A 17,186-nucleotide genomic window follows, 5' to 3' on the forward strand; every position below is an offset into this window, starting at 1 on the left:
TTCAACCTCATACCAATAGCTTCTTGTATTTTCTTCCAAAACTATGATATAAACCTCGAATTTCTATCCGAAAGAATCGAAACTGGCACCCCCTGCTATTTAACTATCTCAGAAATGTACAATTCAACCAATCTATCAAGCAAATAATCAATACGTACCGGAATGAAATGTGCTGATTGCGTCAATCGATCAACGAAAACTCAAATAGCATCTTTCTTCCATAAATACAAGGGTCATCTCGATACAAAATCCATCGTAATTCTATCCCATTTCCACTCTGATATCATCACAGGCTATAGTAATCCTGATGACACTTGATGTTCATCTTTGACTTGTTGACAAACTAGACATCTCGATACAAATTCTGAAATGCCTCATTTTATGCCCGGCTACCAATACAATTGTTTCAAGTAATTGTACATTTTGGTACTTCTTGGGTGAATAGATAGACAACTACAATGAGCTTCATGTAAAATTTTCTGAATGAGTTCAAAATTCTTTAGTGCGCAAATTCTGTTTCTGAACATTAAACAATCATCAACTCTGACCTAATAGTCTGGATCACTATTCGACTCACATGGCACTTTTTTAGTTTGTAACTCGGTATCACACTTTTGAGCTTCACAAATTAGCTCAAGAAAAACTGTTTTAGTTTTTAATTCGGCTACTATCGATCCATCGTTAGATAAAGATATCTATGTATTCATCACTCTCAAAGCAAACAGAGATTTTATACTCAAAGCATCTGCAACTACACTTGCTTTCCCTGGATGATAATCAATTACTAACTCATAATCTTTCAATAGCTCAAGCCTTCTCTGTTGTCGCAAATTCAAAATTTTCTAAGTCATTATATACTTCAAACTCTTGTGATCAGTAAAGATGTGACACTTTTCACCGAACAAATGAAGTTGCCAAATTTTCAATGCAAAAACAATTGCGGCCAACTCTAAATCGTGCGTTGGATATTTGTTTTCATGCGGTTTCAACTATCTGGAGGCATAAGCTATCCCTTTTTCCTTTTTGCATTAAAACACAACCCAAACTATTCAAAGATGCATTGCTGTAAAATAAAAATTCTTTACCCGACTCAGGTTGAACTAAAACTAGTGCTTCTGTTAGCAATGCTTTCAATTGTTCAAAACTCTGTTGACATTTTTCTGACCACTCAAACATCACATCTTTCTGCAGTTATCTACTCATTGGTGTAGCAATCATCGAAAATGCCTTAACAAAACGTCGATAATAACAAGCTAACGGCAGAAAACTTCTAACTTCAGATACATTTCTCTGTGGTTTCCAGTCAACAATTATCGAAATCTTGCTCGGATCAACTCTTATACCTTCCACTGAAACAATGAGTCCCAAAAATCCAACTTCTTTGAGCCAAAATTCACATTTATTGAATTTAGCATACAATTGCTTATCTCTCAAGGTTTATAGTACAATTCTCAAATGCTCAGCAAGCTCAGACTCATCTCGAGAGTAAATTAGGATGTCATTAATGAATACAACAACAAATCTGTCTAAATACAGTCTAAAAATCTGATTCATTAAATCCATAAAAATGATCGGAGCATTAGTTAATCCAAAAGGCATAACAAGGAATTCATAATTCCATACCTCGTTCTAAAAGCAGTTTTAGGCACATCTGAATCTTTAACTTGCAACTGATAATAACCAGACCGCAAATCAATTTTCAAAAACATTGTTGCGCCTTTCAACTGATCAAACAAATCATCTATTCTCGGCAACGGATACTTGTTCTTTATTGTAACCTTATTGAACTGTCGGTAGTCAATACACATTCTCATTGATCCGTCTTTTTCTTTATGAACAATACTGGTGCACCCTAGTGCGAAAAACTAGGTCGTGCAAAACCTCTATCCATTAATTCTTGCAACTGATATTTCAACTCTTTAATTCTGTCAGAGCCATTCTGTACGGAGCTATTGATATCGGAGAAGTTCTAGGTACTAACTCAATAGCAAATTCAACCTCTCTTATTAGTGGTAACCCCGGTAAATTTTTTGGAAATACATCCAGATATTTCCAGACTACAAGCACTGATTCAATCTTTGATTCAAAAAATTTTGTATCTAAAACATAAGCAATATAAGCTTCACATCCTTTTCCCACACATATTTGAGATGACATAGACAAAATCACAGTAGGCAATTCACTTGATTCATCTGATTCAATTTGAAAGATTTCACTATTCTGACATTTCAATTCAATAATCTTTCGTCTACAATTCATAACGACATCATGTAGTGTCAATCAATCTATACCCAGAATTACATTGAATTCATCAAACGATAGTAGCATTAAATCAATAGGAAAATAGTAACCTAGAGTCATTAAGTGACAGTTCTTGCAAACTTTATTAACCAGCACATACTTGCCTAAGGGGTTCGATACTTTAATAACAAACTCAGTAGACTGAACAGGAAAATTCTTACTAAATACTAAATTCACATAGATATACGAATGAGTTGATCCCGGATCAATTAATGCAATAACATTAGTGTCGTAAAGAGAAAATGTACTAGTGATCACATCGGGTGGCGACTCCTCTTCGCGAGCGCGAATAGTGTAAGCTCTAGCAGGTGCTCTAGCCTCAGATCTTACTATAGAGTCTCTTGTAGTACTGCATTTACCACTCGCATTTCCCGCATTTCTTGGTGGCTCCCTCTAGTGGCTGTGTAACTCGTCTTGCATTCCAAATCTTATCTTTCTCAGCTAGCTCTAGGCAATCACGTATGAAATGATCTTGTGAACCACATTTGAAACAAGCCCGGTTATTCATTCTACATTCACTAGGATGACGTCTTCCACATTGCTGATATTCAGGTCTATAGTTTCTCACACTGCCAACACTCGATACCGATGTAGCTTGAGCTTTAGTACTTGAGTATTGTTTTCCACGATCTCTACTCAAATGCCCAATTGAAACATTTGGATGAGTGAATGAATCTCTGAATTTCTTTGATAAAGATTGATATGGCTTATTCATTGACCTTTTTCACGAGTCTCAAGTCTCTAGCCTCTGAATCTACTTTTCTCTTTTCTTTGCTAAGCTCCTCGGCTTTGTAAGCTCTGTCAACCAAGACAACAAATTCTTTCAATTCTATAATTCCAACAAGAAGTTTATTATCCTTGTTCAACCTATCAACAAACTGTTTGCACATGATTTCTTCAGTAGAAACAAACTCCCGAGCATACTTGCTCAACTGTACAAATTCACTTTAGTACTTGGTCACAGTCACTCAACCCTATTTCAACTCTAGAAACTCTTTGTGCTTTTGATCGAGAAATCTCTGACTTATGTATTTCTTTCAGAATTCAGTCTGAAAGAAATCCTAGGTCACTATTTCTCTCGGTACCACAGACACTAAAGTACTCCACCACTGAGACGCTGTGTCTCTCAATATTGAAATGGCACACTTTAAACACTCGACTGGCATGCATGAAAATTCATTAAATACTCAAATAGTATTTTCAAGCCAAAATTTGGCTCGTTCGGGACCATCATCCGTGGTAGCTTTAAACTCTTCAGCCCCGTATTTTTGGATTTTATCTACTGGTAGCTTATTCCGTCATTAAAGTTCCACAACTTGTGGGGCTATGGGAACTGGTTGGGGACAAGGTGGGGATGGAGGTTGTTAAGCAGCCAGATTGGTTCTGACAAATTACATGAACCATTCATTCATCATTTGGAAAAAGGTTTCTTTAGCCTCTCCACCATGACTACTCGACATATTTCTAGATTCAGAGGGCGCTGCTCCTTGAGCGTGAGCTAGTGCATTACTCTCAACATCGTCAGCTACAGCTCAATCGGGTCCATTTACTGTACGAAAATACATTTTAAATTGTCAGAAGTCATCACAGTATCATAGGTTATATATGGCATGTATATCTAGACTCTCACACAAGCTACGTTAATCCAAAAATCGACTAAAACATAGCTCTGATACCAATAAATGTAACACCCTTCACTCATATTCAACACAGGAATAAGGTTATGTAGCATTACTAGACTCAAACCACATTCTAAACATCCATTTCACATAAAATTAATCAAATCATATACATTCCATTCACCACCAAATATTTTGTCCCTAATACGAGCCTACGAGGCCCTAAACATGCTTTGGGAGTGGTTCAGGACTAAATTGATAACTTTAAAAACTTTAGAAGTACATAGAAAATTTTCTCAAAAACAGGGGACACACGCCCGTATGGCCCAGTCATGTCTCTCACACGGCTAACAGACATGCCTGTGTCACAGTCTGTGTGGACATTCGAGATGGGATCACATGGCCGTGCCCCAGCCTGTGTCTGACCCCTTGTAACTCTCTGACTTGGGTCACACGGCTAACACACACGCCCGTGTGGCTAGCCCATGTACCCTAAAAATGGCCATACACTCCCATGTTCCAGTCGTGTGCTTAGACGTGCCAAACTTCTAGGGTATACTGATTTATGCCACACGACCAACTAACACGCCCATGTGTGAAGCCGTGTGGAGCATACTGACTTGGTTTCAATTTCAACACCAGAAGACACACGACCTTGTAACATAACTATATGTAACACACGACTGAGACACAAGCCCGTGTGGACAAAATAGGCTATTTACCAAGCCATTTTTCCACCCAACTTGCACAAACCTATACCAAAACAAATTGTACATGTAACGCCCCAAATTTCTGGGAATTCTGTAAAGGTTGTAAAATTTAAAATTCTATGTTCTGTTTGTTATGTGTAGGATTAATTATGTTGGTGGGCCTCTAGAAGGCCCAACCTTAGGATAAAACCCGGTAGTTTTAATTAATTTTAAATCTGTAGGCGAAAGGGGTTCTGATAAATTGGGCTTTTTAAGAATTATTTGTGAAAAATGGATCACAAGGAAGCAAGTGGTTAAGTGGCATGTGACGCCACTGGGAAGGATGTTAGTAGCGTGTGGAAGCTTGGGGAGGACCCAGGTTCAAGTCACAATGACAGCAAATTAATGATTAATTTTTTATGTACAGGAAAGAGAAGTAATGGAACTGAAATAAAAGTCTGTCAGGAAGAGTTTAAGAAGGTAAGGGGATTGAATAAGGATAAAGATAAGGGAGGAGATCTAGGAGTTGATCAAGGAGCAAGAGGTGGTCGGCCAAGGGACTCTAGCATGGGAAATTCGGCTAGGTATTGTAGTAGTGGGAATTTCGGCATTTGGGGTGTGTTGTGCCGAAATTCTGATCATCTTTTCTTCTTCTCTTTTCTTTATTTCTTTTTCTCCATCTACCTTCTCCTCTTCCTTCTCCATAGCCGAACCCTTCTATCTCTTTACTCTTCATGACATCCTTAATCTTTTTATTTTTAGCCTTATAAGTCGAACATCATAAAAAGCTGAAATCCCGAAAGCTTATTCTTTTTGTGCCGATTTCTTATAACCAAAACCACATCTCTTCCCTTCATCATTTGTGGCCGATTCACCAGCCCTCTAAAACCTCAAGTTTTGACGACAAGACCATAGCAAGACCCTCTCGTTTTACCTTTCTAAACACAAGTTGCAAAAAAGCCAAAAAACCCCACATTAAAAGGGACTTGGCCGAATACTGAAGTCACTGAAATATCGACTTTTGTTATCATCTGAGGGCTTAGATCTTCATCGGGATCGAGTGGGAAACTCAATGGAATCAGTCACTAAGGATTCGGTGGTAAGTCTTCGCCAAAACTTAGTCTTCTTACATATTTTAGGAAAAGCCGAAATCCCTAAAAGTTAGGGAGGTTGTCGATTTGGACTTGTAACCCTGAGGGGTCGTAATAACTATTTTGTTTTGGTAATAGCGTGATTTAGAGGCGGTTGATCAAGGGCTTGGATAGGTGGAACGATCGGATCTTTAGAGCTAACCATCTTTCGGCAGTAAGGTAAGAGTAATAAGGGTTTTAGGCATGTTTGGCCGAATGTGGTAGGGGACTATATACTCAATCTTATTTCGATATTTGGAGTAATATTAAGTGATTCAATTGTAGGCAGTTCGTGTGGCTCTCGTCGAGGAAATCCCAAAAACAGGTCTGTAACTGACACCCTCTCATAGGCTAGATCGGCAAAAGCCGAAAAGCCAAAATGCCGACAAGCCGGTATTTTGGGCACTTGCGAGTGTGCGAATGCTCATAAGACGTATGGGTAATTATTACTGGTAATCGGAAGTGATAAAACTGTGGTACGCGCTATTTCGTGCGTTTTGATATTTTGGGCTTAATGGGCCAAAACTAGGTTAATGGGCCAACGGGCCCAATTCGGTAAGAATGCTCGGTAAGTGTTTCTGGCTAAACGTAATGGCTACGATATGAATGAAAACCTTAGAAATAGTCAGATTTACTAGAACATCCCTATGTATGCAAAACTACCATTATACCCCTATGTGTGCAAAATGACCTTTATACCCCTAGGGTTAATTTTGTCTGAAAAGCATGATGAATTAAATCTGTATGATGTATGCCATGAATGAATATTTGTTGCATGGGGACATGGGTTATATTATGGGGGAAGCGTCCTGGTGGCTATGCCACAAATTATCTGTTCTGGTGGCCCTGCCACGTATATCTGTTTTGGTGGCACTGCCACAAAATATCTGTATCTGGTGACTCTGTCACATTTTTTGTATCTGGCAGCCATGCTGCATATTTCTGTGGCGTGTAGCGGTTGGGTGGGTCGAGTAGTCTCCCCACATGGTGAAAGGATGGTATGGGGGTGTATGTGGTTGGATATGGTTGGGTTTCTGCATAAGCATGATATATCCATTCTTGTCTGTTCTGGGCCTACGGGCTTTATTCTGATATCTGTTCTGGGTGGAGACCAACTTATTCTGCCTCTGTGGTTTGAACTGGTTTAGGCTATGGTTGGGTTGGATTACACACTGAGTTACCCAAAACTCACCCCTTATTTTCATCCTCGCAGGTAATCCACAACCATAGTGGGCTTGGAGCTGTGAGGGATTCGGACTGGCCACATGTTTCTACAAACCTGGTTTCTTTCTGGTGAACTGGACGTCCTTTTAATTTCATTTATAGTTTTGGGTTTTAAGCGTAATAAGGCCTTTTAATTATTTTTTTTATGGTTTTGTTTTAGTTTTATTATTTTATTTTATTATGATGAAAAAAACTATGATAACTAAGGAAAATGGATTAGCTTTAGGATGTTTTTCAAAAACATCAAGGGATTTCAAAATAACATGATTACAAGTAAGACTTCCGCTAAGCAAACATTTTCAAACTTAATCATTTCCTTAAGATAGACATAACCAGACGGTTTTCTCAAAATTATACGAGTCGTTAAGGTGTGGCAATGGTGGCGTGCATGTCTAGGATTGGATCCGAAGGGAGCTTGGTACTTAAGCAGTCCGACGGACTCACCTCCTCTTCTTCCCGGTTTCCTACCTGGTGCACAGCTTTTATTCACCTTAACCTGCTTTAAAAAGTATATTTTACAACCTCAACTAAGTTTTTCCAAACTAAGTAAAACGGAACGTTTTGAACGCATCGATGTGGCGCACCGGATCCGGTCATAACGTCTAGGCCGGGTTTGGGGTATTACATTTAGTGGTATCAGAGCCAAGTTGCAACAACTCGGCTGTGGAATTGGTTTACAAAAACGAAGATTTTTAAAAAAAATTAGTTTTTAAAACTGGACTTCTGAAGGTGGCATTCTGAATCTCCAGCCCAAGCCTGTAAGTATTCTAAATTTTTCTGAATATATTCTGAAATATCTATCTGTACTGAAATACTCTAGATAGGATGCTACTGAAACCCTAGAAAAGTTTGCTAAAAGACTGAAACTGTAGCTAGACGTCGATTCTACAAAAACCACCTCTGAATTACTGTTTGAATCATAAAACATCTGTAATAATCATTGGAATGCTAAAATTAATGCATAAAATTCGTAATTAGATTATACGATATGAGTACGCGAGCAGCTCGAGGTAGAGGCCGTGGACGAGGCCGAGGAAGAGCTCGAGTGGGATCTTCGTCTTCAGGACATATGCCAGCGGTAGAAGCACCGGTACCATCGGCAATGGAAGTGGAATTACATGATCATGGTGCCGGGGATGACACCCTATCGCAAGCAATGCTTCGAGTTCTGGAAAGGGTTGTCGGGCCAAGTTCGGGCAACAGAATTCGAGGATCGATTTCTAAATGACTCCGGGCTAACGGAGCGGAGATCTTTAGGGGTGTGTCTGGTGTAGCCCCGAATGTGGCAGAATATTGGTTGGAGGCCACGGAACGAATTATGGATGACTTGGACTGTTCTGTGGAGCAGAAGCTGAAGGGGGTCGTATCGTTGCTACGAGATGAGGCTTATCAATGGTGGCTCACCGTGAGGGATGGAACCCCAGCTGATAGGGTTACTTTGGAGCTGTTTAAGATAGCCTTTAAAGGAAAGTACGTCGGGGCAAGTTATGTGGACGCCCGTAGGAAAGAATTCCTGAATCTGGTCCAAGGAGGCAAAACTGTCGCTGAGTACGAGGCTGAATTTCTGAGGCTGAGTAGGTATGCTGTGGGCATAGTTGCTACGGAGTATGAGCGTAGCGTTCGCTTTGAGGATGGACTCAGAGATGACTTTAAGGTGTTGATTGCTCCGCAGAGGGAGTGTGACTTCGCGGTTCTGGTTGAAAAAGCTAAGATCACTGAGGAGGTAAAGGGTACTGAGAGGCAGAACCGTGAGAAAGATCAGAACCGTTTCTGGAGGGATTCTGGACCTTCGGGTGGAGCAAACAAGAATGCCAAAAGGGCGAGAGTGGAGGAGCCAGTTCGAGCCGTTCCGATGAATGTGGTTAGACCGCCAATCTGTGGGGATTGTGGTAAGGTACACCTGGGTGAGTGTAGGAAACGTTCTGGTGCTTGTTTCCGATGTGGATCTATGGAGCATAGAGTTAAGGACTATCCATAGAGAGCTGATCAGGCTCAGGTTGCTGTACAGAGGGTTGTTCAACCCATGAGAGGTGGACCACAACCACCGAGAGGACGTGGACAAGGTAGGGGCGAAAATGGGAATGGAAATGGTCGAGGTCGAGGGGCGCCTGGCAGGGGAGTCGGAAATGCTGAGGCTCGGAAACCAGCATTGGTGTATGCAGCTCGTCGTCGAGAGGAGGGCGACGCACCTGATGTCATAACTGGTACATTTTTAGTTTCTAATATGCCGTATACTGCCTTGGTGGATATTGGATCTACTCATTCTTATGTTGCGTGTGCCATATCTGGGTCTTTGGGAGTGCATTCTGAGGAGATAGTGAGTGGGGTATCTGTGTTAAGTCCTTTGGGTCACTCGGTTAGGGTAGACAAACTGTATAAGGATGTACCCTTAGAAACTCAAGGTAGGATCTTTCCTGGCGATCTAATGGAGTTGCCGTTTGGAGAATTTGACATCATTCTGGGAATGTACTGACTTGTTAAGCATAAGGCGACTCTGGACTATGCTGCTAAGTGAATGGTGCTAAGGACCATGGAAGGGGATGAGGTTATGGTGATAGGTGAGCGAAGGGACTATTTGTCTAATGTGATATCGGCATTGAGGGCTGAAAAGTGAATTCGAAAAGGTTGTGAGGCCTATTTGGCATTTGTAAGTCAACCAGATGTAGAGGGGTTGACAGTGGATAAGGTTAGAACTGTAAAAGAGTTCCAAGATGTCTTTCCGGAGGAGCTACCGGGATTGCCTCCAAACCGAGAAGTCAAATTTGGAATCGACCTGTTGCCTGGGACAGCACCAGTGTGCGTTGCACCATATAGGATGGCACCGAAGGAGTTAGTGGAGTTAAAGGCGCAAATTCTGGAATTGTTGGATAGGGGCTTTATTAGGCCAAGTGTGTCTCCATGGGGAGCACCGGTGCTATTCGTGAAGAAGAAGGATGGGACGATGCGCATGTGCATTGACTATCGCCAGTTGAACAAACTGACGATTAAGAATAAGTACCCTCTGCCGAGGATTGACGATCTGTTCGATCAGCTTAAAGGAGCTACTGTATTTTCCAAGATCGATCTTCGATCTGGATATCATCAGTTAAGGGTCAAGGAGGCAGATCTTCATAAGACAGCATTCAGGACTCGCTATGGTCATTATGAGTTTCTGGTTATGCCATTTGGACTAACAAACGCTCCTGCAGCGTTTATGGATCTAATGAATCGTGTGTTCCAACCATTTCTGGATCGGTTCGTGGTCGTCTTTATTGACGATATTCTGGTATATTCTGAGACCGAAGCAAAACATGATGAGCATCTCTGCACTGTGTTGCAAGTGTTAAGGGAGAAGGAACTTTATGCGAAGTTCAGCAAGTGTGAGTTCTGGTTGAGGGAGGTAACCTTTTCGGGGCATGTGGTCTCTGCAGAGGGGATTAGAGTGGATCTTCGAAAGATTGAAGCAATTTTGGAATGGAAGCCACCTAGGTCGGTTTCAGAAATTCAAAGTTTCCTAGGATTGGTAGGTTACTACAGAAGGTTTGTGGAAGGTTTTTGGGTGATGGCAGCACCTCTCACAAAACTCATAAGGAAAGGAGTACCGTTTGTATGGACGGAGAAGCAGCAAGAAGCTTTTGAGAGGTTGAAGAAAGTTCTGACTGAAGCACCTGTGTTAATTCAACCCGAGTCTGGGAAAGATTTTACTTTGTACAGTGATGCATCTCACGTAGGTTTGGTTTGTGTGTTGATGCAAGAGGGTAAGGTAGTTGCTTATGCATCTCGATAACTTAAGCCTCACGAAGGGAACTATCCTACTCATGATTTGGAGTTAGCAGTAGTGATCTTTGCGCTTAAAATTTAGAGACACTACTTGTATAGGGAAAGGTGTATTATATACACAGATCATAAGAGTCTGAAGTATTTGCTGACTCAGAAGAAACTGAACCTTAGGCAAAGGAGATGGATTGAGTTGCTTAAGGATTATGATTGTTCAATCGAATATCACCCAGGCAAGGCTAATGTGGTGGCCGATGCTCTAAGTCGTAAAGCTGTATCTGATCTGAGAGCAATGTTTGCTCGTCTAAGTCTGTTTGACGATGGAAGTCTGTTGGCAGAATTGCAAGTAAGGCCAACCTGGGTGGATCAGATTAAAGAGAAGCAGTTGAAGGATGAGTCTTTGCTCCCTCGTTTTCAACAAGTTAAGGAAGGGGGAACTTCTGAGTTTGGGATAAATGATGGTGGGGTTCTGTGTTTTCGAGGAAGAATTTGTGTTCCGAAGGACTCTGACTTGAGACAGTCAATTTTGAAGGAAGCTCATGGGGGACTTTGTGCCATGCATCCTGGAGGGAATAAGTTGTACCATGACTTGCGAGAACTATATTGGTGGCCTGGACTTAAGCGAGAGGTAACTGAATTTGTGGGGAAATGTCTGACATGCCAGCAAGTGAAAGCTGAGCATCAGTTACCTTCTAGATTGTTGCAGCCAGTAAAAATACCACTTTGGAAATAGGAGAGGGTAACCATGGACTTTGTGAGTGGACTACCCTTGTCACCATCGAAGAAAGACTCGATATGGGTGGTTGTGGATAGGTTGACCAAGTCGGCTCATTTTATACCTGTTTGTACAGAATTTTCTCTTTAGAAGTTAGCCAAGTTGTATGTGGCGGAGATTGTGCGACTGCATGGAGTTTCGGTTTCGATTATCTCTGATCGGGATCCTAGATTCACATCTCGGTTTTGGAAAAAGTTGCATGAGGCGTTGGGAACGTGATTGAATTTTAGTATGGCTTTCCATCCTCAAACTGATGGTCAGTCGGAAAGAGTTATTCAGATTCTAGAAGACATGTTGAGGGGATGTGTTATTGATTTCCGAGGTAGTTGGGAGGATTACTTGCCTTTGGCAGAGTTTGCATACAACAATAGTTATCAGTCGAGTATTCGAATGGCACCTTATGAAGCACTGTATGGGCGAAGGTGTCGAACACCTAGTTGTTGGACTGAACTGGAGGAGCGACATGTTCTTGGACCTGAGTTGGTGGCAGATACTGAGGATAAGGTCAGGTTAATTAGAGATCGGTTAAAGGAAGTGTCTGATAGGCAAAAGTCGTATGCAGGTCTGAGTTGGTGGCAGATACTGAGGATAAGGTCAGTGGGCGATATGGTCTTCTTGAAGGTTTCACCTTGGAAGAAGATACTAAGGTTTGGCAAGAAGGGCAAGTTGAGTCCGCAGTTCATTGGGCCTTATCGGGTTTTGAAGCGAGTAGGCCCAGTGGCTTATCAGTTGGAATTGCCTCCAGAGCTAGACAGGATTCACGATGTTTTTCACGTCTCCATGTTAAGGCGTTATCGTTCTGACCCTACTCATGTCGTGCCGGTTGCAGAAATTGAGGTGCAAACTGATTTGACCTTTGAGAAGGAGCCTGTACAAATATTGGATCGAGACGTTAAGGTTCTGAGGAGGAAATCGGTACCATTAGTGAAAGTGCTTTGGCGTAACCATGGCAGAGAAGAAGCTACTTGGGAGCCAGATGAGGCAATGCCGCAACAATACCCTCATCTGTTCGGATCAGGTAAATTTCAAGGAAGAAATTTCTTTAAGGAGGGTAGAGTTGTAACGCCCCAAATTTCCGGGAATTCTGTAAAGGTTGCAAATTTTAAAATTCTGTGTTCTGTTTGTTATGTGTAGGATTAATTATGTTGGTGGGCCTCTAGAAGGCCCAAGCTTAGGATAAAACACAGTAGTTTTAATTAATTTTAAATCTGTAGGGGAAAGGGGTTCTGATAAATTGGGCTTTTTAGGAATTATTTGTGAAAAATGGATCACAAGGAAGCAAGTGGTTAAGTGGCATGTGACGCCACTGGGAAGGATGTTAGTGGCGTGTGGAAGCTTGGGGAGGACCCAGGTTCAAGTCACAATGACAGCAAATTAAGTGATTAATTTTTTATGTACAGGAAAGGGAAGTAATGGAACTGAAATAAAAGTCTGTCAGGAAGAGTTTAAGAAGGTAAGGGCATTGAATAAGGATAAAGATAAGGGAGGAAATCTAGGAGCTGATCAAGGAGCAAGAGGTGGCCGGCCAAGGGACTCTAGCATGGGAAATTCGGCCAAGGAGCAAGAGGTGGCCGGCCGAAATTCTGATCATCTTTTCTTCTCCTCTTTTCTTTATTTCTTTTTCTCCATCTACCTTCTCCTCTTCCTTCTCCATAGCCGAACCCTTCTATTTCTTTACTCTTCATCACATCCTTAATCTTTTTATTTTTAGCCTTATAAGCCGAACATCATAAAAAGCCAAAATCCCGAAAGCTTATTCTTTTTGTGCCGATTTCTTATAACCAAAACCACATCTCCTCCCTTCATCATTTGTGGCCGATTCACCAGCCCTCTAAAACCTCAAGTTTTGACGACAAGACCATAGCAAGACCCTCTCGTTTTACCTTTCTAAACACAACTTGCAAAAAAGCCGAAAAACCCCACATTAAAAGGGACTTGGCCGAATACTGAAGTCACTAAAATATCGACTTTTGTTATCATCTGAGGGCTTAGATCTTCATCGGGATCGAGTGGGAAACTCATTGGAATCAGTCAATAAGGAATCGGTGGTAAGTCTTTGCCAAAACTTAGTCTTCTTACATATTTTAGGAAAAGCCGAAATCCCTAAAAGTTAGGGAGGTTGTCGATTTGGACTTGTAACCCTGAGGGGTCGTAATAACTATTTTGTTTTGGTAATAGCGTGATTTAGAGGCGGTTGATCAAGGGCTTGGACAGGTGGAACGATCGGATCTTTGGAGTTAACCATCTTTCGGCAGTAAGGTAAGAGCAATAAGGGTTTTAGGCATGTTTGGCCGACTGTGGTAGGGGACTATATACTCAATCTTATTTCGATATTTGGAGTAATATTAAGTGATTCAATTGTAGGAAGTTCGTGTGGCTCTCGTCGAGGAAATCCAAAAAACAGGTGTGTAACTGACACCCTCTCATAGGCTAGATCGGCAAAAGCCGAAAAGCCGAAATGCCGACAAGCCGGTATTTTGGGCACTTGCGAGTGTGTGAATGCTCGTAAGACGTATGGGTAATTATTACTGGTAACCAGAAGTGATAAAACTGTGGTACGCGCTATTTCGTGCGTTTTGATATTTTGGGCTTAATGGGCCAAAACTAGGTTAATGGGCCAACGGGCCCAATTCGGTAAGAATGCTCGGTAAGTGTTTCTGGCTAAACGTAATGGCTACGATATGCATGAAAACCTTAGAAACAGTCAGATTTACTAGAATACCCCTATGTATGCAAAATGACCTTTATACCCCTAGGGTTAATTTTGTCTGAAAAGCATGATGAATGAAATCTGTATGATGTATGCCATGAATGAATATTTGTTGCATGGGGACATGGGTTATATTATGGAGGAAGCGTCCTGGTGGCTATGCCACAAATTATCTGTTCTGGTGTCACTGCCACAAAATATCTGTATCTGGTGACTCTGTCACAATTTCTGTATCTGGCAGCCATGCTGCATATTTCTGTGGCGTGTAGCAGTTGGGTGGGTCGAGTAGTCTCCCCACATGGTGAAAGGATGGTATGGGGGTGTATGTGGTTGGATATGGTTGGGTTTCTGCATAAGCATGATATATCCATTCTTGTCTGTTCTGGGCCTACGGGCTTTATTCTGATATCTGTTCTGGACTGAGGCCAACTTATTCTGTCTCTGTGGTTTGAACTGATTTAGGCTATGGTTGGGTTGGATTACACACTGAGTTACCCAAAACTCACCCCTTATTTTCATCCTCGCAGGTAATCCACAACCATAGTGGGCTTGGAGCTGCGAGGGATTCGGACTGGCCACATGTTTCTACAACCTGGTTTCTTTCTAGTGAACTGGACGTCCTTTTAATTTCATTTATGGTTTTGGGTTTTAAGTGTAATAAGGCCTTTTAATTATTTTTTTATGGTTTTGTTTTACTTTTATTATTTTATTTTATTATGATGAAAAAAACTATGGTAACTAAGGAAAATGGATTAGCTTTAGGACGCGTTTTCAAAAACATCAAGGGATTTCAAAATAACACGATTACAAGTAAGACTTCCGCTAAGCAAACGTTTTCAAACTTAATCATTTCCTTAAGATAGACATAACCAGACGGTTTTCTCAAAATTATACGAGTCGTTAAGGTGTGGCAATGGTGCTGTGCATGTCTAGGATTGGATCCGAAAGGAGTTTGGTACTTAAGCAGTCCGACGGACTCACCTCCTCTTCTTCCTGGTTTCCTACCTGGTGCACAGCTTCTATTCACCTTAACCTGCTTTAAAAAGTATCTTTTACAACCTCAACTAAGTTTTTCCAAACTAAGTAAAACGGAACATTTTGAACGCATCGATGTGGCGCACCGGATCCGGTCATAACGTCTAGGCCAGGTTTGGGGTGTTACAGTACAGCTCATTGCATAAATATAAGCATTTAAAACAACCAATTTAAACCTAAATCATGCATATTCTATACTACCTTCCTCAATACATACAAGCTACAAAATATACCATACCATTTAGACCAAAATCACATATACAGTTCAATTAAGTATAGACTTCCAAATATGCATCACTTAGCCTAATTTCACAAGCAAGTTAATATCCACAATCAACCATTTGATACTCATAATGCTTATTACCATTAAGCAACACACAACCACCATTCAACACATTTCACAAGACATACACACATATAAATATACATATTTCAAACATACCCAAATAACTGAAAATGAGCCATCACTCATGACTATATAAACACAAACCAAAACATATACATTTACTAGCCAATTCAAATGGCTAAACTCATTACCAACACATAACCAAAATGACCAAAGTCCCTATACGTGCCATATACTTAAAAAATAAGCTCAAAAGTACCTAATTGATAGTTGGATAGTGTAATGATGTCTCCGACAATCCCCGAGTCTGAGCTAGCTTTAAAGTCACTATAAAACATAGAAAATTAAACAAAGTAAGCTATATAGCTTAGTAAGTACATATGAATTATACTCAATTTTAACATAGATATACAAGTCATCTGTAAAACTCCTAATCCGTATCCGTCGTCGGACTAGGGTTAAAGGCGATACCGGACAAATCGAAACATTTAATATTCATTTCACAATCATTATAGCATCATAGCCATACATCAATATAAAGTCCCTTATATAGGTCATTGAGACCTTGAGCATACATTAGAAAGAGGACGGGACTAAATCGAGCACATACAAAATTTTTTGAAACTTAAACATTTTTCAAAGTTGTACTGGTCACACGCCCGTATGAATAGGCTGTATGCCTCACACGGATTTAGACACGCTCGTGTGTCTAGGCCATGTCAAAACAAGGCATACATACTAACTTGTCCACAAGGCCACACGACACGCCGGTGTGCCAGGCCATGTGAAAATTAGGGAGGCTACTAACTTGGGTCACACAGCTACTCACATGCCCGTGTATCTAGCCCGTGATTGAAACTGACTTGGCAACACGGCCTTGCACACGCCCGTGTGTGCGACCTTGTGGTATGTTTAGGCTCATTTCGAAATGGCCCTCGAGCAACACGACTGAGACACACGCTCATTTCCCTACCTGTGTGGGCAAAAATTGGCCATTTGTAAGGCCAAATTGCCACCCATAAAGGGTTCTCCCTACAAGCATCAAACCAAGCACATTTGCACTATAATTTTAGCCAATTTCAATGCCAAAACTTACATCATTCATACCATAACATTATCAACCAACTCCATGCTTAGTAGTCATACCAAATTATACCAAAATATAAGACCAAATCATATCTAAACTTTTGTTTCATAACCTCATTTTACATCATTCAAACACATGTTATAAACTTACCAATATCTCAAATTTGCACATACCAAAATTTACCAATATTGGCCATTTCATTTGGTCATTTATAAACACATCACATAAGTATAATTTGCATCACATATCATATACCAAAATCAAACGATAAGTTCAACCACAAACTAGACATATGACATGACATGATATATATATACACTTCACAACACATAATCAACTACTTCTAGCCTATACATGCCATACTTCAACATATACATTTCCAAAAGGTACCAAAATAGAGTTCGATAGTGTGGTGACGATCCTCGATGATCTCGGAGCTCCCGATAGCTATGATATCTATAAAATAATGCAAACACACACAAAGTAAGCTTCAAAAGCTTAGTAAGCCACATAC

This window comes from Gossypium hirsutum, chromosome A12 (genome assembly GCF_007990345.1).
Source record: "Gossypium hirsutum isolate 1008001.06 chromosome A12, Gossypium_hirsutum_v2.1, whole genome shotgun sequence".
Taxonomy (NCBI): Eukaryota; Viridiplantae; Streptophyta; class Magnoliopsida; order Malvales; family Malvaceae; genus Gossypium; species Gossypium hirsutum.